Source organism: Anthonomus grandis, chromosome 11, assembly GCF_022605725.1.
Source record: "Anthonomus grandis grandis chromosome 11, icAntGran1.3, whole genome shotgun sequence".
Lineage (NCBI taxonomy): Eukaryota > Metazoa > Arthropoda > Insecta > Coleoptera > Curculionidae > Anthonomus > Anthonomus grandis.
The window spans coordinates 12,923,103-12,944,658 of record NC_065556.1 but is presented as its reverse complement, the minus strand read 5'-3'; the positions used below and the strand labels follow the sequence as shown (position 1 = coordinate 12,944,658).

At 32.7% G+C, this 21,556-nt stretch overlaps 1 protein-coding gene and 1 long non-coding RNA gene across 4 annotated transcripts in view; one reads left to right on the top strand and one right to left on the bottom strand.

Moving 5' to 3' along the window:
• LOC126741896 (uncharacterized) overlaps positions 1-21,556 on the bottom strand; it is a 59,347-nt gene that overhangs the window by 16,329 nt on the left and 21,462 nt on the right. The window contains exon 2 of the long non-coding RNA XR_007662427.1: positions 17,441-17,720. This is a non-coding gene — a long non-coding RNA (uncharacterized LOC126741896). The remainder of the gene's footprint in view (positions 1-17,440; positions 17,721-21,556) is intronic.
• The window catches only part of LOC126741885 (uncharacterized), a 151,855-nt gene continuing 134,550 nt past the window's right edge, over positions 4,252-21,556 (top strand). For all 3 annotated transcript variants that reach the window (XM_050448350.1, XM_050448349.1, XM_050448346.1), the window contains exon 1: positions 4,252-4,497. The gene's annotated coding sequence lies outside the window, so the exon portion shown is untranslated. The remainder of the gene's footprint in view (positions 4,498-21,556) is intronic.

Here is a 21,556-nt window from a genome sequence, read left to right as displayed (position 1 = left end):
ATTTGTGCCATCGGGGGTACGACTCATTGTGACCCTGTTTCGTTTTACCTCTTCTTTATTGATTTGGCGAAAAATAAAAAAAAAATCCAGTGTTTTGATATTTGCAGATGATGTCAAACTACTTTAATTTTACAAGAGAATTCTCTTGTATAACAACTAACAGGATGTTAGTTTATATTAATAAATACAATAATTTTTTCAAGACAGGGTAAAACTATACATTTTATTTACTCAATAAATAAGCTTTCATTTGACTCTAAAATAGAAATTTCGAACTTGGGAATCTGGATGGATTCAAAATTATCATTTGAGGGTCACATCAATCATGTAACAAATAAGGCGAAGAAGGTGCTTGGTTTCATTCAGAGGTTAAGTGTTGACTTGTCCATGTTTATTTTCAGAAAGCTTTATTGCTCCCTTGTTAGAGCAATTTTTAAGTATGGGTCAGTTGTTTGGTCCCCATCTTGCAATTGTTACATTGAGCAGCTCGAAAAACTCCAGAATACATTTTTGAGAATTCCTGCAATTAGAATTCGACATCACATACACGAATATAACTATCAGTGGGTGAGGGATAGTTTATATTTCCCTACACTAGAGTCAAGACAAATTCTACTAGATTTATATTTTTTACGTAAAGTAATAAATGGTTTTACAGACTGTCCTTGGTTGTGGTTACTTTTTAAATTTAAAATTCCTTCTCGAAACATCATATATTTTACCACACTAATTACAGTACAAATGAATCAACTACATGACTGGTTCGCGACTCTAATGACTTGCTGGGATAAATTAATCTGTTGGATTCTAAATTTAGTACTTTTAAGCAAAAACTAAGTTAAAACAGTATTTTAGTAATTTGTGTTAAAAGATGTACTTATTGGTTACTGTGATTTCGAGTGATATGATAGTAATGTATTATATGTATATTTCTATAAATACAATGTAAATGGATTCTTTTGATACATAAATAAATAAAAAATAAATACTTTGGGTTGAAAAGAGAAAATCTTAAATAGGAGCTCCTGCGCTTACGTTGACGTATGCGCATCATTAAAAAAAATGTGTTTTTTCGCAAATTAAATAGTGCAAGTAAGTCTAATTGTTTAATTCGGTCTACTGACATCATAAATTGATAAAAATATGAAGTCAGTTACATAATAATAACAAAGTATATATTCTGCGACACAGTGTAAAATTATCCTATATACACCATAATGTCGATCTGAGCCGTGTGCCAAACATCGATCAATAGGGACCATAGATCAATTATATGTTCGGTGTGCAAGTTATCATCGCACGATTTATTTGGCCAGGTGGTACTTCTGCTGCAACCCACCGAGGGCGCACCTACCGCTATTGCTGCTGATTCTCAAGAAGGGAGGCCGTTAGTTAACTGAGCAAGCTTTAAATGCTTTGAAATTTCTGAACGAGGAATGAATCCTGTTATTTTGAATGTGTTGCACTTATGTCCCAGGGAATGAACAATTCAATCGTTACTATGATAGATAAGTTGAATATCCAGGAAGATGCAATCATTCGTTGCGAGTCGTCTATATAAAAGTTGGAAATTGACAAGGATAATTTAAAAAACGCGACCTATGAAGTTTTCAATTCGCTTGGCTTAGTCTGCCCACAAAAAAATAATCAGCAAAACCCACTTAAAAAGAGTAATCCATGGTTTGATCAGCAGTGTATGGTATTAAGGAAGCAGTTAACACTATGCATTAAAGAAGGCAGAAAATGTAATTTTGAACAGGTTAAGAAGGTCAATAAGTATTTCGAAGTTAAAAAAAAGTATCGCAACTTATCAAAAGCCAAAACACGCCTTTACCAAAACACTATAATTGACACTCTATCCAACACAACTTTCATTCCGGAGAAGTATTAAGAGAATATCTAGCTTTTCTTACAAACCCAATCTGGTTGAGGAGTGGGGGCAATTTCTGGCGTTTATTTATTTACTATTGTTCTGTTGGAACTGGAGACAATTCACCATGTGCTGTTTGTACAAAAATTAAGAGTTAAATTCCATTTGCGTACCAAAAAACACTGGGTAGTGGTACTCGAGTGTAATTTGAATTACAGATTGTTGTTACAATAAATAAAAAACAGGCGGCTCTAGCAGTTGAAAAGAGAGGAAAAATAGACAAATTTGACACAATTTTAAGTTTGACGAATTTTAAGCAAACAAATTTTAACATTAGGCAAAAAATTAGGGAGGGGAGGGGGTGGGGTTAAAAGAACATGAAACAATTACTGGTTAATTAATATTTTAACTGAGACTATCCTACAGAAATTGGAGGTAAATAGAATTAACCAGGTTACAGCCAAGTTACAGCCAGTGCAGTAACGTAGTAAGCATAGAGTTAAATTCAATTAAAAAACTACCCGATGTTGTAAATAGTGATTATAACTATTTTCTTATTAAGTCTATTCAACAAAATAATATGAAAAAAGAGAATGCAAGACTTCCAATATTATTTAAAAAAGTAAATGTCACCTTAACAATGTGCTCACACTTAATTGAACCTTCAATTCGTTACATACTTTCAGCCAATAACACTAGCACTCCTAAACTCTATGGACGCCTTAAAGTTCATAAGTCTGTTAATCCCGCTTCAATGCCCATAATATCTGTAGTAGCATTCACTAATTCCCCAACATATAAATTAGCTAAGTGGCTTAATAAACAATTGATAACCAGCAAAGATTGCAATTTCCTTCACACGATTAAGAGTAACATACTACTGGTAGAGAGAATTAAAGGCATAGGGATTCCAAAAATTGTTTTTTTCATTTCTTCAACATTCCCATACGATCAGTGGTTATTATTATTAAAAATAAATTGGTTAGTAAAAGAGATTTTAGACCTGTTAAAAGTATGCCTTAAACAAAATTTCTTCAATTTCAACCATGAAACATTAAATACATTCAGGAAGATGGCATTGCAATGGGCTCTCCCTCTCTCCTCTATTAGCTGACACTTTTATGGACTACTTTAAATCTAATAATTTTTAATTATAATTATTTTTATTAATTTTTATTATTTTAATCTAACATTCTAAATAATTCAAATATATTATATTATTATATATATGTAGATAATTGTATTTTACTGTGGAATGGTAGCAATCAATCTTCAAATGATTTTGTGTCCTTTATTAATATTATCTATCCTAAAATAAAATTTACACTAGAAACAGAAACTAATAAAACAATAACCTTCTTAGACTTATGTATTAAAAACATAAATAATAGGCACGTTTTTGAGGTTTATAGGAAACTTAGTAACACTGGTACAGTTATCCATAGTGACTCATTCTACCCCTTTTCAGATAGGGAAGCCGCCTTAAATAGCTTTATGACTAGAGCTTTAGAGATTCTGATGTCGGCTGAATGTAGAGAGAGGGTGTTGTCTATTATTAGACAAATAGCCATTACACGTAACTTCATCCAATAACTCTAAATTAGTGAATAAAATTGAAAATAAAATTCTATTGCGTAATGCTTCCAGAAACGCATATATTCCTAATAGTCAAATGGCTTTAGACAATCAACCCAAAACAAAATATTTTTCACTATTTCATATAAAATATAGAGGGTTCTTGGCTTTGTTAATGTTGATATTGCTTTTAAAACTAAACATACCTTAGGTGGGCTTTTGGTTAATAATAAAAATCGGACAGATATTTTAAACTGTAAAGTCATTTATAAACTTCATTGTGAGTGTAGTTGTTTTATGTGGGTCGAACAAAGCGTAGCTTAGGGATCAGGTTTATTAAACCTTTAGTGAGTAATAGTAGGTGCATTAGGCAAAATAGTTCTGAGTCGTTATTTGTAAAACACATTATGGAAACCGGACACCGTTCAAACATATGACAAGACCATGTAATTTTACACAGAATGCAAAACCACGACAACCTAATTAACCTAGAGTTCTTAGAAGTACAAATATTTTTAACAAGGCAAAAGAAAAATTACTTGACATCCAGTTTTCCCTGAAAATAATCTGATTAAAATATTAATTAACTAGTAATTGTGGGGACGTAGGAGTAATCTTGATTTTGAGCAAATACAAGTTAATTCAATATAATATAGTTAATAAGTGCTAAAACTTAAACAGTAAGAGTTTTAGTCAACATGATCAAACCCCTTTCCTACACCGCTGCCTTGGATAATTCGCAATTCGCAAAACCCCGCGGCGCCGACAAAATCGGCGTCACGGCGCTCGTTACGTCACGGGACGAAGCGTCGGCGGCGGCGCGTCCCAACGCGCTATTTCGCCAATAGTGCAATGGCGTCTGTCGATAGACGCATCACGTTCGCTTCGCCCGTACGTCGCGAGACCTAGATACATTTTTTTTTTGCACACACTAACACACTTGCGACCTTTCATCATTTTGAAAATCGTGTTTTTCGGTGACGATGTGCTCTGCACTGTCGGTCCAGACTTAGGCAAAATCACGCATACGAAGGTGGTACATGCTAAGTCAGGTAAGTTCAAATTTTTAGAGAAAATCTTGCGTTATAGGGGGTTGTTTTTTCGTATTTTTGCTAATCGTAATCTTTGCGACTTAAGTATTGGGGCATCCTCCAGGAGAATAAAATATTAACTCAAAATACATATATCAATTAATGGTAATTTTAAATCTGTTGTTTACATATTTTTTAACTAAAAGGTAACTTTTAATATTTAATGGTAAGTTGGTAATGGTAAATGGTAAATAGGTTTTATTTAAGCGTAGGTTTAAAATTTCTGGCGCACAAATACCTTCATGCTTGTAGATCAAATAAAGATCAACCTACAACAACAATACAATATAATACGGAAATTTTAAATTAAATACATAATCCATTTTGTAAACACAACATAAAAGTTATCATATAATTTATAGAACTAATTATAGATATTTTAATTAAAATTAAGTTGTTTAATGAAACGAAAAAAATTACTACACCACAAATTAGGCCTGTGTCAAAATTTTTCATTTTCTACGTTGATACAAAGACAAAAAAATTTTTTTCTTTTATAAATCAATAAATATATTATCCTATTATAAGGAGCAGAGGAGCAGAAGAGGCACAAGAAATAACAAAAAGAAAATTAAAAATTAAAAAAAATTGAAAAACAAGAGATTCGACTATCAGGGGATGATAATTTTGTGACAAATAGCCACTACGTTAACTGGTAATCAAAAATAATTAACAAGTCTAATATTAATCTATTTAATTAATCTACAGTTAATTAAGCGATTTCTTTGTTCAAGTCAACTCAAATTTTGGAAAATAACACTAGTTTTGTTAATACATCTAACAAAAATCTAAATCTTTCAAGATAATTAAATTTTATATATTTATTAACGACGGGATACCTCATTACATAAATTAATAATATAATAACAGCATTCTCCAAATTAACCATCATAAATAGTAATCCAAAAACCCAAAACAAATCATCTGTAGAATAATAAAAAAAAATCAAATTACAAAAATATGTAATATATAAACCGCCGAGATATAAACCTAAAAGGTTCAAACATTAAGATTAAATAACAGAATTGACCAATGGCTTCTTAAATAAATGCACTGTCATGCCAAACACTTAAATGTTGCAACTATTTATGAGTTTACAGTAACGATCTATGGGAGAATTTTGACCATAGTGAATACTTCTAATCCTAGTTGGTAAATCTAAGTTTATGCACTCCGACAAGCTACTACAATCTATATAACCATTTACATTTACAACCATTTACACCTACATTCCAACATAACCAGATATAAACGATTCTCAATTATTCTTAAATCGTGATCAGTAATAAACAAAGCAATCCTAAATGCGCAAAATCTTTAAAATATATGCCAAACTTTTTCCACAGATAAGTTGTGTACTGCCTGACGAAGTGACTAAACTATAGTGGCATATTCTAGCTTAGAACGAACCTTTGATAAATTCTTACAATGCCTGAGAATAAATCCAAGCATTTTTATTGATTTAACCGTAATTTCGATGTAGTTCAGATGTTCAATAAAAGATATATTCTCTTGAAAAATTAATTCCAAATCGCTTACTTTGGTTACATATTTTAACTGTTCGCCATCAATGAGATAGGAAGTAAACTCCTGGACAAAATTATAGCACCACTTGATTTTTAGAGACTTTTTTTTTAATAGAGAAAAAAAAACTAATAATAACCATTGTTAACTATTCTTTATTTATTAACAAAAAAAAAAATTTCTATTTAACAAAACGAGATTCAAGTAACTAAATTTAATATAAGGAAAAACATCGATTTTTACTAACTTCAATTTTGATACAAAAATAAAACAATAGACCTATGAAAAATAATAATGACTTCTTAATATCCTGTATTGCCACGTCTAGTTGCAATGACAGTTTGAAGTCTTCACGGCATTTCTCGTATCTAATTTTGAAAACTTCCCTGCAGAATGTTTTCCCACTCCTCGCGAGCAGCATGTTCCGTGATAGAGCATAAATATAGTTTTTGTTCAGTTCTGCTTTTTATATGACAAAAGATACAGGGTGGCCCATCGAAAACGTACCGCAAGGGCGTTACAGGGCGGGAAAAAAACTTTTCAGCAAAATACAAAAATACGTCAAGTATGTGTGTCAGGGGGACAACTTTTGACATAAAAACCATTTCAAAAAACTCGTTTTATTTTCAAAAACTCTAATTTTTTTCAAATGGGACGGGGGTCAAGTGATACTTCCTTAAAAAGGCCTTGCCGTTCCTTATACAACGCTGCTTAGTTTTTAACAATTGAGTCACTCGTTCAAGAAATATGGGCCCTTGAAAGTTGAACAATAATGTGTGACGATATCATTAAGATTTATTGAGAAAGTGAGACTGAACCCAGAGTGAACATAAAACACATCTTAAAGTCGAAACACTAATTGAATCATTTCAACTGAACAAACGATAAGAATGCGAGAAACAATTTTTTGCTTTTAAATGAACTTGAATAAAAAAAACCGGTTTCTTTCTTCACATTTAAATTAGGCCAAGTAGTCCTGCTAGATACCTGTTTTGTGGTTAAAGTGTTTAAAAGTTGTTAAACCTTTAAATTTATTATCAATATAGTGTATCATTATAGTGTACTCAATTGCAGAAAGAGTAGAGATTATTAAGCTTTTTTTTAAAAACAATGAGTGCGGAAATCCAGTCGCGGATTTATTTAATCAACGGCGTCCTGAGAAACATCTCCCTGGGAAAATTGCTCGGGAATTGATTGTAAAGTTTCGCGAAACAGGTTCAGTTCATAACAGAAAGAGCGATATTGAAAATGTGGGGTCTCATGATACTCTGGAGATTGCAGTATTGGCGGAAGTTGCAAGGATAGTACAAGAAAATTGGCCATTGCAACGGGTGTGTCTCGAATAAGTGTCCAAAGGGTATTGAACAAATACAAATTCTATCCCTATAAAATTCGCTTAGTGCAAGAATTGAATGAAGACGACTTTGATCGTCGCTGGCAGTTTTGCGAAGTTATGAGTGAGCGAGCGTTAAACAATGATAATTTCATATTTAATGTGTGTTTATCGGACGAGTGTTCTTTCTTCCTAAATCGTTTAGTGATTCGCCACAATTGGCGTTATTGAGCTTACAGCAATCCAAGTATTTTTCACGAAACACACACACAACACCTTCAGAAGTTAAATGTATGGGCTGATATTTTTGGAAAATCCATTGTGGGCCCTTTTTTCCTCCCTGATTGAGATTTGTTACAAAATGCCATCGACCCAGCTCTAACAAATATCAAAGAAGAGGACCGCGCATTCAATGAACAGGAATTGATTTTCCAAGAAGACGGAGCTCCTCCACATTTCTCACTAAATGTACGCAACTATTTAAATGACAGATTTCCAGGACGCTGGATAGGATTAAGGGGCGCAATTGAGTGTCCACCTCAGTCACCAGACTTAAGTCCTTTAGATTTTTTCTTGTGGGGACACATAAAATCCGTAGCCGTAATCCGTAATCCGACCGTAAAATCACCTGCTACATTAGAAGAGTTGCGAAGAAGAATTATTAAGGTATGTCGCGAAGTGACACCGTAAATGCTTCTAAACGTTCGGCAATGGTTTGAAGATAATTTGTATCACTGTATAAACGTTGGCGGACAGCATTTCGAGCATTTACTTGGTTAACATGGTAAGAATTAAATCGCTTTTTGCATTTTTCGTCACATATTGTTGTTTAACTTTCAAGGGCCCATATTTCTTGAACGAGTGACTCGAATTTTAAAAACTAAGCAGCTTTGTATAGTGAATGACAAGACCCTTTTAAAGAGATACCACTTGACCCATTTGAACGAAATTAGGGGATGTAACCCCCGCTTAGGGGGTTGAGTTTTTTGAAATGGGTTTTATGTCAAAAGTTGTCCCCCTGACAAACATACTTGACATATTTTTGGATTTTGCCAAAAAGTTTTTTCCCACTCTGTAATGCCTTGCGGTACGTTTTCGATGGGCCAGCCTGTAAAACTGTTTAAAGTGATATTTATTTTTATTTAAATTTTCTTGGCAAAATAATCAATGGTGCGATAATTTTGTCCAGGCGTTAAGTATGTTTTATAACCCCCTAATGAAATCTAATTAAACAGCAATTCGACACATTCAGACTAACTAAGCTTACTATCCCTACACCAATCAGCAGTACAATCCAAGTCTACCTGCAAAAGCGAACGCCAAAGCAAAACTGTTCTGAAAGCAATTAAAGATAGTATTTGCAAATAAATTAATGACAATTGGAGAACAATGTTCCCCTTGCGGTACCCCTGAGGTAACAATGGTTTGGACAAAGAAAATAACTAATATAATTTTTTCCATGTCTCAACAAAACAAAGGATTTTGTCTATAAAATACGATCAAATAATCTTAAAGATCCTTCTTTTTCTAGTACCTCTTTTACTACGGCCTATTCCTTTTTCCCTAATCATTGTCTTACTACAGATATATTACATATATAATACATACATACAGCGTGTTCATTTGAAAACTTCCCACCACGGACTTATCGAAAACCACTGTTAAAAAAAAAAACGCCGAAATACGTCAAAAGGTTTGTCAAGCTGGTTTTCGGAAAAATGACAGTACTACCACCGCCTTACTTCAGGTATCTTATGATATTTTTAGGGCTTGGGATGGAAACTTATCTACTTGCCTTATTCTTTTGGATTTTAGTAAAGCGTTCAATACCATAAAACCTCAACTCTTATTAACTAAATTAAAATGTTATGGTCTTGAGGATGCCGCTCTACGATTCTTTAAAAGTTGTCATATTAATAGAAAACAAACTGTGATAAACAATGGCTCGAACTCTAAAGTTAAAATAATTAATCAAGGTGTTCCCTAGGACAGAAAAACAAAGCTTAATTAATTTTGTTTAGTAAATCTAATGAAACTATTTTGGAAAATAAGTTTTTCATTGACTTTAAATATTATATCGGCAATAGACATTTGCAAGAATTTGGGTCTTTATATCGACTCAGATCTAAGTTTCTCGAGTCATGTATCATCAGTTATACGGAAAAGTTTTGGAAAGCTTAGATCATTATAACTGCATATAGAAGCCTATAATAAACCGACTAGGCTTAGTTTGTGTGACTCATAAGTACTATCCCATTTAAATTACTGTAATATTTTTTATATGCCTTGTTTAACTCAGCACGATCATTTGACTGTGAAGAAAATCTAAAATGCATGGCTGAGGTTTAGTTATGGTGTTCATAAGTTTCATCACATATCGCCGAGTCTAAAAGAATCCGGCAGGCTTACTATAAGAGAAAGATACCAGTGACACATTTTGTATTTGATTTTGATATTGATAATACAATATATACTTATAGCAATAGAGTCCAGGACAAGGAAAAATGTCTTTAACCAAAACCAAAATAAATAAATCTGCTGAATCATAAAGCAACGTTTACAAAAAAATTACAGTTATAAATAAAATAGATAATGACGTAGAATTATTTAATATAAAAAACTAAAACAGTAACGTAAAAACTTGGCTATAACTATAAACACAGATCTAAGAACATAAAGATAAATATACACTACGCGAATATTTATCTGTGCTATAAACTATATAAACTAATCGCTACTCTTATTATATATATAATTACATAAATCAAAACCATATAATGTATATCATAAGAAAAATAATATACTAATTGTTGATTTTAATACTTTTAGTTTTGAGAAAAATAAAAGCACTTACATCAATAAATCAATCCCTAATACAAAAAAATTGAACAAAATTACTCATTAATTATAAAGCTTCTAAGTCGGCTAATATTTAAAAAGTAAGGTACAACAGCTTTAACTTGAGATATTATGTTGTTTAAAAAGCATATAAAGTTGTGCACACTAAATCCGACCTCATCAAAAGAAATTAGAAGAAGACTTGAGCTTGACGAAGAGGGGCACACTCAAAAAATATGTGATGAAAGGTCTGCTTTACATTTGCGTTACATATAGTGCACATAAGAAAATCATCAAAAGTAGCCTTAAAAAAAAACGGCAATTAGCAGTCCGGACTTGACAAAGAAACCCTAAATACTTGAAGGTAATTCCCTTAAATTGTAAATAGTTTTTTTAGCCTTTGGTCGTTTAAAAAAGCAGCTATAAAAAAGATGAAATGCTAAAGCAGATGCAAATTCAAGGTCTTTTTAGACACAAACGTGTTCAAATTTATCCAATAAGAAGACTTTATTCTTTTTTAGGTAGGTACTCATTAATGGCAAGCCAAAATTAATTTTTGAAAATAATAGATTGTTTAATTGCTAAATCCAATTATACGAAGGGTCAGGGTTTTTAAGTTCCAGCTGTCTCTTAGCAGATTTGTGGGTATCTGGAGGGTTTCATAGATAAAAGTTTGATTAGCCAATTAATAGCTAATTTAAAGTTAGAGCTACTCTAAATTCTGGACGCACAATGTTGTCAGGTGTATTAGCAGAAAGAAAAAATAAATTTTTGAAAAAACTGACCTGTACACGTTCCAAAAACTCATTGTAGCGCAAACCTTAAATTGCAGCATTATTAAGTAAGACACTCAGAACAAGTGAATTATAGAATTTCATCTTTACCGACTAACTGGTATGGGTGGACTTAACCATGAAACCGCAAAAAAATCCGATAGCTTGTTTACCAAGTGCGGTGTTCTCCGCCATAATATTAAACAATGAATAGGAGGTAAAAGATGCCCCCAAATAAACATACTTCTCTGTTATCTCCATTTTCTCGTCCTCATATTTGAAATCTTGATTAGTTCGACGACTACCTCCTCTAGCAAAGATTATAATTCTGGTTTTATTTAAATTTACAGTAAATTGACAGCCGGTTTTGATATGTGTTATCTTCAAGTGCCAGTAATTTTTGCTTCGTATCGACTTCAGAGTGGGAAAGAATAACTGGGTCATTGCAGTACAGTAAAGCAAGGGTGTCAGAAATCCTGTCGATATCAATACCATTGAGTCCCCGATCTCAAACTGTTCAAAGTCACTTAAAAATAGTGAAAATCAAAAGGGGCCTAAAGATTCTTCCTGTAGAACTCCTCCCGATACCGGTAACTCCCTGGTAAGCTCGTTGCTACTTCTTACCCTAAAACTGGCACAATCGTATAGCGACTTTATAATGAAAATAACTCATGCTCACAACCCAAACATGTAAAGTTTCTGCCGGAAAAGGTCGTGTAAAAGTGAGTCAAAGGCTCTTTTAAAATCAGTAAAAAGTGCAACTTTTTGCCCTCTAAGACGTAGATACAATTGAGCACATTAGTGTAAAAATGTTGTCTACGCACCATTTGGATTTTCGAAAGCTACTTTGATATTCAGGGATACAATTGTTCTCATTTGACTATACCTCCAGTCTCCTTAAAATTATCATTGTGAAAAGTTTTACAATATACTTGACAAGAGCTATACCGCGATAATTATTGGGACCATTAACAGGACGATTTTTATGGAGAATTGTTAGGATAATACCCTAATTATGCTGAACCACACAGTATTCCATTATTTTAAAAAAGAAATTAAATAAATTATCCAGATGGAAGGTAGAGCCTTAAAAAATTCATATGAAACACCGCCTTCGCCCGGATTTTTGCCATTCTTGTAACGATTTAAAGCTTCGTGTACCTCGAAAACTAAAATATTGCGGTCTAAAAGTGGATGTCTATCATCAAAAAAGTTGTATTGTAATTTAATTTTGGGGCCACTAACTGATAGAAGTTTTCCATACCCTAGTTGCTGGGTCGCAAAAGTTTTTATTTTGTTTAAACTGCCTCACTGCGTACCAAAATTCATTGGAAGATTTGGTCTTAGAAAGCGAAGTAAATACTAAACTTTTTTATATTTTTTTTTCTTAGTACCGTATTTGTAGTTTTTTTTTAGCTTCTCCGAACTGTGGCCGAGAAGACTCCGAAAAATTATTTTATTTTCATACTTTTAAAGCGTTTTTAATAATTTTTTTTTAGAGAAAAACACTCGTTGTCAAACCAAGGGTAATCATTACGGTTTTTATTTAATTTATGCGCCCAATTAAGATTAGGTTGACTTACAATTCCGCATGTTTCTGCAGTCTCCCAAATAGCAACTAAAAGGTTTTTATATGAAAGAGTTAGGTTAGGATTAAAAACTAGCTTGTTGGAACACCGCATTAAATTTTTATAGTTGCTTATAGCTTGACAATCCCACTTTAAAACAGGATTAGTTCTTGGGTTAGCAGCTGCAGAAGATAGATTACGATTTATTTTAGTGTTGGGGGAGAAAAGTTTTATTAGAATTGGAAAGTGATCAGAGCAACTTACGTGACATCATACTTTAAAATCCTGAATAAGAGGCAGCTGTGTATTCGATATCCGTGCTAAATCTATAGTGCTTTTGCCGTTTTTGTTTGGGGACGTTATGCCGCGTTATCAGAAATAGACCTGTCATTTAATAAAATAAAAGAATTCTCATGCATAAAGTCAATAAGGAAGCGTCTTCTACTTTCAAGTATATTATCAATAAATTGAACGTGTATATAAAGTTTGGTCTCTAAAAAAATCTTTTGGAGGCTGTACACCGTTTGCAAGACGACACAAATTACGACACAAATCACCTGCACAAATTAGAAAATTATCAGGATATAATTCTAAGCATTGCATTAGTGAGATATAAAAAGTTTTTAAAGTATGCGCAATGTTGAGTTTTTTGTTAAAATATAGGGGAGAAGAGGGCACTTTTGAAGATATTTACTAAAATTCAAGTCCTGAAAAAATCTAAATTCCAATATAAAAGTGAGGAACAGCTTTTCCAGATGTAGAATATGTTTACTTTAAGCTCGGACTGAAAAAATTATTGAAATTTTAGTGTTTTGTTTGACACGCAAATAAACAATAAATGTCATACTGTTCAAATGTTACCCCAGCTGTGGGGTATATTTGAACAGGTAAAGGGGCACAAATAAACAGTACATATATATTTATGGAATGTTTTATTGATTTTTATTACAAAAAATTTATCGTAAATTAAATTTATTAAATTGCGGTTTAAACTCCAGTAATGAAGATGTCCTCTCAGTACCTTTTTGATGCGGAACAGGTAATTTCTTAATTACATCCATAAACGCTACTGTGCTTATATCTTCGACTGCGGGATAATAAAATTTCCGCCCTTTTTTCCTTAAAAATTTATTGATATACTCATCTTCTTTTTGCCCGATAATTTTTCCTACGTGGTGAACCAATGTTTTCTTAGTGCAAAATCGGACTACATTATAATCGTCAATTTGTACATCCGACGACAAATTTGGCGAATCTTCATTTTCATCAGATGACCTTGACAGCTCGAGCTCATTTTCAGAATCATCTTGTAGGGATATGGCATCATCACATGATGAGTCACTATCTATCAATATTGCTCTCATCACTCTTGGCTTCTGGAGCAACTGCTTCGGCTTCAATGGCATCTGTAAGAAACAAAGACTTTTTTGTTTTGCGACTTCGGCGACGCTTTTTGGAACAAATATCGGGAAATGGTCTGACCACCTCAGGAGATATTACTTCAGGTTCAATTATTAAGGTCGTGGAAGCTGATGCTACAGAAGTGATCGGAGCTGCAGATGAAGTAGACGGTAGTCATTTTGTTCCTTTGGTATTTTAGCAACATCATTAGTAGATGCTTTTCCTGCTGCAACAAAGTCACTATCTGAAAAAATACTTCTATTTAACGGCCAGATCCCTGTTTTTTGAAAACCAGATATTATGTTTTTTTGGAGTGAATGATGCTTGAATAGCTATTTTTGCCACTCCAGCCAGGTCATGGATTGTTATGGCTTTTCCGGGATTCGAAATTAAATAATCATGTTGCGCTATTTTTAATTTAGCCGTAAAAGGAGTCATTATTGAAACGTCCAGTGGCTGAAGGCGATGACTACAATAAGGCGGTATAGTGACCCCCTCCAAGCCATTTTCTTTTGCAAATTTAACGGCATTTAGCGAGCAGTGGGATTCGTAGTTGTCCAATATTATTAAATTTTTTTCCTTTTGGTTACATTTTGTAAAAGATTTTATATGTTCCAGAACTTTTATAAATAACGTTTTTATCATCCAACCGCTAGGAGGATTGTTTATTAGTCCTATGCTTCCAGCTGGAGCACCTGTGAGGAAACTGTCGTGATATCTAGCTCGTGGGAATATAAAAACTGGTAGTAAACTATTTCTATCTGTACTCACGATGGCACACATAGTTACAAGAGTGCTCCTTTCCGCGGAAGTAACTTGGCCCACTTGCTTAGTTCCCTTTTCAGCAATAATGTTTGGCGCATCTACAACAGTGGTTATACCCGTTTCATCCAAGTTAAAAAATGTATGTGCAGGAAAATTGTATTTTTCGTAACAGCGCATAAGATTATCTTGGAACTCTGTTAATGCAGTTTGGTTAAATGCCGTAACACGTGACATACTCGTGTTTTCAGGCCTTCGGAGACCAAGATTTTGATGGCGTTTTATAAACCCTTGAACCCAATCTAACCCTGCTATTTTGTTAGTATCCCAACTAGGTAGATATTTTATAGACATACCTTTTGCATAATCAAATGCCAATACCCTCAGATTTTTATACGATAAGCCATATTGTAGTTTAGAATACGTTAAAATATATTTTACCAACATAAATTCTTGATCATTATTAAACACTTGTCTGAATGTATGCTTAGAGGAAAACACCTGCTCCCTGGGTTATTTTTTCTATGCCGTAAACTTCTGCAGCTTTTCTTAAAAACATTTCTTTTTCTTCTACAGTCGCTATCGCCTTCTCCATGTCTTCCTCAGTAAACCCAGTTTCCTTCTTCCTCTTATATTGTCTTACCATCGTGATTTGCAAATCTGGAAAAACAATGCTACTTAGAAACATAATTTACTACTAATGGGGTACCTTTGAACAATGTTCAACAGTGCCCCATTTTAAAGTTCAAAGACACGCCTTGTGCTTACACTCGAATTCAACCACGTTTGCTAAAACTATCCTAACCTCAAAAGTCACATATTTTCACAAAACGATCTACATACCTAGTCTAGTTGACGACCTACTGCAGATTAAATGTCCTCTTTATAGTTTAGTGTTGAGCCTAATTTGTTTAAGTAGGAAATATTACAAGAAAAAAGTTGAAAAACAAGGTTTATTCGTATTTGCGATACAACAAATCGTGGAAGCCGCTGCACAATACAGTTGCCTTCTTGCACTAGTTACTTCAACCACGTGCCATTTTTAAACGATTATCGTGCCAGAGGCGGGAAATTTGAATGAAGTTCAAATGTGCCCCACGTTCAAACGTGCCCCCTTTTCCCCTAAACCAAATATATACCTAAAAATGTAAAATCAATATACTGAGTTGTTACATGTGCTACACATACCATGGCGAAGCACCTAGAAATGCAGAGTTTTTCTCAAGAACATAGCTAGACCACTACTAACTCTTCTAACTGATTTCCCTTTAATGGTATTTGATAAGGCAATAATAATTATTAATAAAAGCATTGGAAGTCGTTTGTAGAGGTTCAACAAGCCAGGTTTCCGATAGAACGGAAATAACGGATTAATTAGATTAACTTAACACTTTCTGATTTCCATGCTTCAGATTCGGTTTGGACTCGGCATGGTGATCAGTATTGTATACCAAGACACAAAAATTAATTCTATATATGATCTTTCAGCTATTCAGAAGCTCATGCATTTCATTCGCTGTCTTCAAGCATTACCAGAAATTAATCTTCATTTGGTTTTCGCAGAAAGATTAGAGATTTCTTACTATCCCCCCCGTATCAATTAATCGCTACTAGTAAAGTTAATTTACTAAATATTAGATTCAGTAACTGCTGGATTATACTTTATAATTGTTTTACGTAATATGCGTATTACCTACATAGTATTAAACTTAAGTCACTATCATTGAATTAATCACATTTTTATGAATAATTTATTATGGTGGTTGTATGAGCAGCTTCAGTTGAATACCGCTACCCTATTTATCTTCTTGAGCTTTTCTACTATTTTCTGTATAAATAAATAAAGCCATTTATTATTGTTATTATTATTATTATTATTATTAATATTATTATTTTTAATAGTTTATTTATAAGAGTATTAAAAAATAAAAATATACCATTAAAATCTTAAAACTTATAAAAAATTTGTTCTTTGAAATGGAATACTTATTCTTCGTTATTTTTCAAATAACAGCGATATTGATTGCGGTTTTTATATATTTCTCTTTGATATATACTGTGTGCCAAAAGCCCCAGATTCGTCGGGAGCCTTTTTATTTAAGTATTGCCCCAAATAAAATTCAGAGATATCTTTTAGACTTATTTTATAAAAATGTTTTAACATGTTCAGGGGGCATGACAACGGCGGAAAGGTAGGAAGGAACGTAAGTAACTTTTTTTTTAAATATCCCCTATTCATGCAATAATATTTGTCTAGAAAATATTTATAAAATTTTATTTTTGCACACAGTGTACACAGTGTATTGCACACCAATCAAATTTTTTTTATGTGCAATTTTTTTGAGTTTGAATGCACTTTAGCCTAGAAACATTTATCTTATCACCCTTGTAATTTAAGACACTTATATTAGCAGTTTCCTACCCATGATCAGTCCGTATACAGATTCCTCAGTCTGTATACAGATCCGCTGTCTCTGTAATACTTTCAGACAGTATATCTATTTTAGTGACATAATGAATCATATAAGTAGATTTCTCATTTGTATCTAGTATTTTCTCCATTAAAATATTGTTCCGAATTATCTGCTTCATTTCTTTGTGGTGGCTAAATAATATAAAACAACAGATCCCTTTTAATTTTCAATCATTTTCTGAATTTCTTTTCTATTTTGGAAACCATATAGTTTAAAATTTTATTATCTTACAGGTTTTTTTGGACTGCTAAACATTTCCATACTGTCCTTAATGTAACTTTGAGGTTCGCAAATCCCTTAGGGCGGCCTTTCTGATACAATTAGGATTCCCCTGTTTGTGTACGCTGTTCTCTTGTTTTCTCCTGCGCCCCTTGAGAATGGTAAATATGTCTATCTAAAAGATCGCCGCAAAATTTGTCAATGAGTCGAAAATCCCCTCCCGTGCTGTTACCGTACTTCGATCCATCTATATACCGGATGTGGTTGGTAGCTGCATGTCTTTCACTTTTCCCTGGTAAGAAAATTAAATTGTAAGGAAATATGAAAGAGATTTTAAGGAGTCATGCAATTTGATATGATTTCTAATTTTAAAAAAGAATGTTAGCAATAAAAACTAAACGTAAAAGAATAGGTTTGTCAGGATAGTTCGTAAGTCGGGAAGCAGAAAAAGGATACCAGTAAAGAAAACTAATAATCCTGATCGAACCTCTCCTTTCATTATTTCTAATCTTCACATGTTGGAATCAAAATTATAGGGCGTTCAAAATTTTTGGCTGCATTATGTAGATTGATCGAGAAAACAATCATTCAAATCAACAATTAAAAAATTAAACTAATTGAGGATTTAAAAATTAATATAATAACCGTTTTTTTTCTCGCTAAATCTAAATCTCTTTAAAATTAAAACCAAAAGAACGAAAATCAAAAAAAAGGATAGAAATGTGTATTGGTATGTGTGAAATTAGAGGTAAAACGTAGGAAAAGTTGAGCAGTATTTATATTCCTTCAGTAAACAAATGTCTGATTGCAAATACGAAATTCGAATATAAGATTCAATGCTGAAGAAGTGCTGAATAAAAAAGGTCGTCGCATCCAGTAGAATAAAAGAAATAAAAGAAATTCAGCTCAACCATTTACAGTATTAAATTTGATTTCAACTACTCAAAACGAAAAAGGAGACACCACTCCATATGCTTATATTCCACGTATTTTGAAATTAAACGAAAATATTATTTTACAATTACAATGTATAGACTTCAGCCTTAATCGTAGAGTTCTAAACAATTTTTTTTTGTCTAGATATCATCAGAAAAAAATGTAGACATTTTAATGTTAAGAACTTATTATCACCACATATTAAATTTGCGCTTGTTTTTATCAGTCTTAGTTAAAATTTTACATTGAAAACGTAAATATTAATGTGCTAGGTAGAAGAATAGGCCAGAGTGTATTGAGGAAGGTTATTCCAGAAAAAGAGCAGAAATTCTTAATGTAAGTTCGGCCGCTATAAACAGAGCATGGATTCGGTATTTAATTTATGGCATTATCAGAAGAAGGTCAACTCAACGTCAAAGAACCACATCACCTCGAGAAGACTGTTTATTAAGTGTGTGGACGATTAGGGAACGAACCAATACTGCACGAGCGCTTCAAAATGACTTAACAGCCACAACAGAAATCAGAATGTCTGATCAAACAGTACATAATAGACTTCATCAGTCTCAATTGCGTTCTAGAAGGTCAGTTAGAGTGCCTCGTTTGACAGCAGAGCATCGAAGAGCTCGAAGAACTTTTACCGGAGCACATCGTCATTGGACAATACCACTATGGAGTAATTTTAGTTTACGGATGAGTCCAGATTCTGCTTACATCATAACGATGGACGAGTTCGGGTATGGCAACGAACGGGTGAGCGGTATTTAGACTAAGCTGTGCATGAAACTGTTCGGTTTGACGGAGGGTGAGGGTCTATTATATTAATTGCTGGTATATGTTTCAATGGGCGTACCGAGTTAGTGGTAATTGTAAATGGTTCCTTATCGGTATTACGTTACTTAGAAGAAACTTTAACACCACACATGATTCCTTTTGCGGATAATATGGGAGCAGATTTCATTTTACAACACGATCATGTTAGGCCACGCGTGGCTAGGATAACAACAATTTTTTTAAATGATCCTAATATTGAAGTTATGGAGTGGCCGGCCAATAGTCTAGATCTCAATCCTATCTAACATCCGTTGGATACATTGGGACCAAGAATATTGGAACGGCAGCCTATGCAAACCATCCACTAACAGAGCTTCTTGTTCACAAATGGGAGCAACTACCCCAGAAGTTGATCAGAAACTTTATTGAGAGTATGCCCAGCTGTTGTACTGATTATCAGAGCCAGATGAGCGCATATTCACTACTACGAATAGTTTTAAGATACTGCTTTATTAAACGATCGAAAAAATAAAATCATTATTTATTGACTTACTAAAATTTGATTTTTTTATTCCTAAGTAACATATCTGACAGGTTTAAGATATGTATAATTTTAACAGTAGTCTTTTACAAATAAAGCAGAAAACGATAACATTTGCAAAAAACTATTCTACAAATAATTACTAGTTAATAATTATTTAAATTTTTTCAAGTGCCTGCTCTTTCGTTTTGAGTAGTTAAAATTAAATTTAGTACTGTAAATGGTTGAGCTGAATTCTATTTCTTTTATTCTATTGGATGCGACGACCTTTTTATTCAGCACTTTTCAGCATTGAATCTTATATTTGCATTTCGTATTTGAAATCAGACATTTGTTTACTAAAGGAATATAAATATTCCTCAACTTTTCCTACGTTTTACCTCTAATTTCATGTATACCAATACACATTTCTATCCTTTTTTGATCTTCGTTCTTTTGGTTTTAATTCTCAGAATTCTGTTAAAGAGATTTAGATTCAGCCTTATACCATTTCACCAAAACACTTCATTTATATTATTTTAATGAAATAATCACATTTCCATCAAGATCCCGATAGAAACATACTTTACGATTAAATTTTTCAGTTAGTTCAGCATTCCATTCAAATCTAAAAACTAAATTAAAAAAAAGTTCAAATTTCTTACGATATTTAATATAATTTGCTTCTCCCTTTCTTCTTTATTGTTTGTTATATTTCTTCCTTTACTTTATCAAGAAAACATATAATTTTAGTCCCGTATACTTTTTTTGTGGAGGCCCTAAATTGTCTTGTTTTATATTGATTTTTTGTAGGAGAGTAAACGATATTAAGTATGAATAAGACCGTATTATAATTAGTTGCTTCTCTTTTGCAAATCAAGAAAATCTTAAAGGTAAGAACCTAATGTCTTTTCATTTAAACCCTTTCGATAGACATCTTCTCGAAACTATTTTCATCATCTCGTCCAAATCATATGGTGCTTCTAGGTTTGATCTATAAATTAAAATTTCTTTAACATGCACTTGCCTGGTACGATTTAATTTTTTATCATTACGTTTTTGGAAGCATCATCACTTCCTTTTTTATGGTGGTCATATAGGATTTTTATGTCATTAGGTAAGCATTATTTAACCGTTTAATTATGTATAACATTTTTTCAGCGTCACTCTTTTCACAACCAGATTCAACCTTCTTTTATTTTCCTGAGAATTACACTTTATGGCTATAAACATGCTTAGTTCAAAAGGAATCAAATTAGTAGAGCCTTCTTTGTATAAAATTAGATAGCGTGTAGAGCCGAGATCCATTGATCAGCAAGTTTTTTATAGGTATGTTTCATATTAAGGCTATTCATGCTTTTTCGCAATTATAATTTAATAGTAGTTTTCGGACTAGACAGTGTTAAATTACTTATATTTGTGTGATTCAAGATATTTATATGGGATCTTCTATTTATTATTCTTTCGATTTTGCTTGATTGTGAAGACTAATTTTGCACTTAAATTTCTAATAACTAAAATAATCACATTTTTAGGCATCGAATCCAAAGTTATTCAAATAAATGCTATTGGCTCTAGAAGTCATTGGTGCAAACAAATTTTATTTGCATTAGCTCTTTTGTAATAATACATAGCTATCAGTTAAAATCTGTAGATTTTTAAAATGGTTCTTAGTAGCATATTCATATAATTTTGTTGCCAGAAATGTTATACCAGCTTTAAAGAGAGTATCATAATAAGCTATTTAAAATTTAACTCTTTATCCAAATATACCAAGAAACTTATTTCATTCCTTTGAGATATGATATTACGAGATCTTTTCCATAACTAATAATAGTGAGTTGGCATTTAACCAATACTTTGCCACGTAGAGTTTTTCATTGACTAAAATTGAAAAA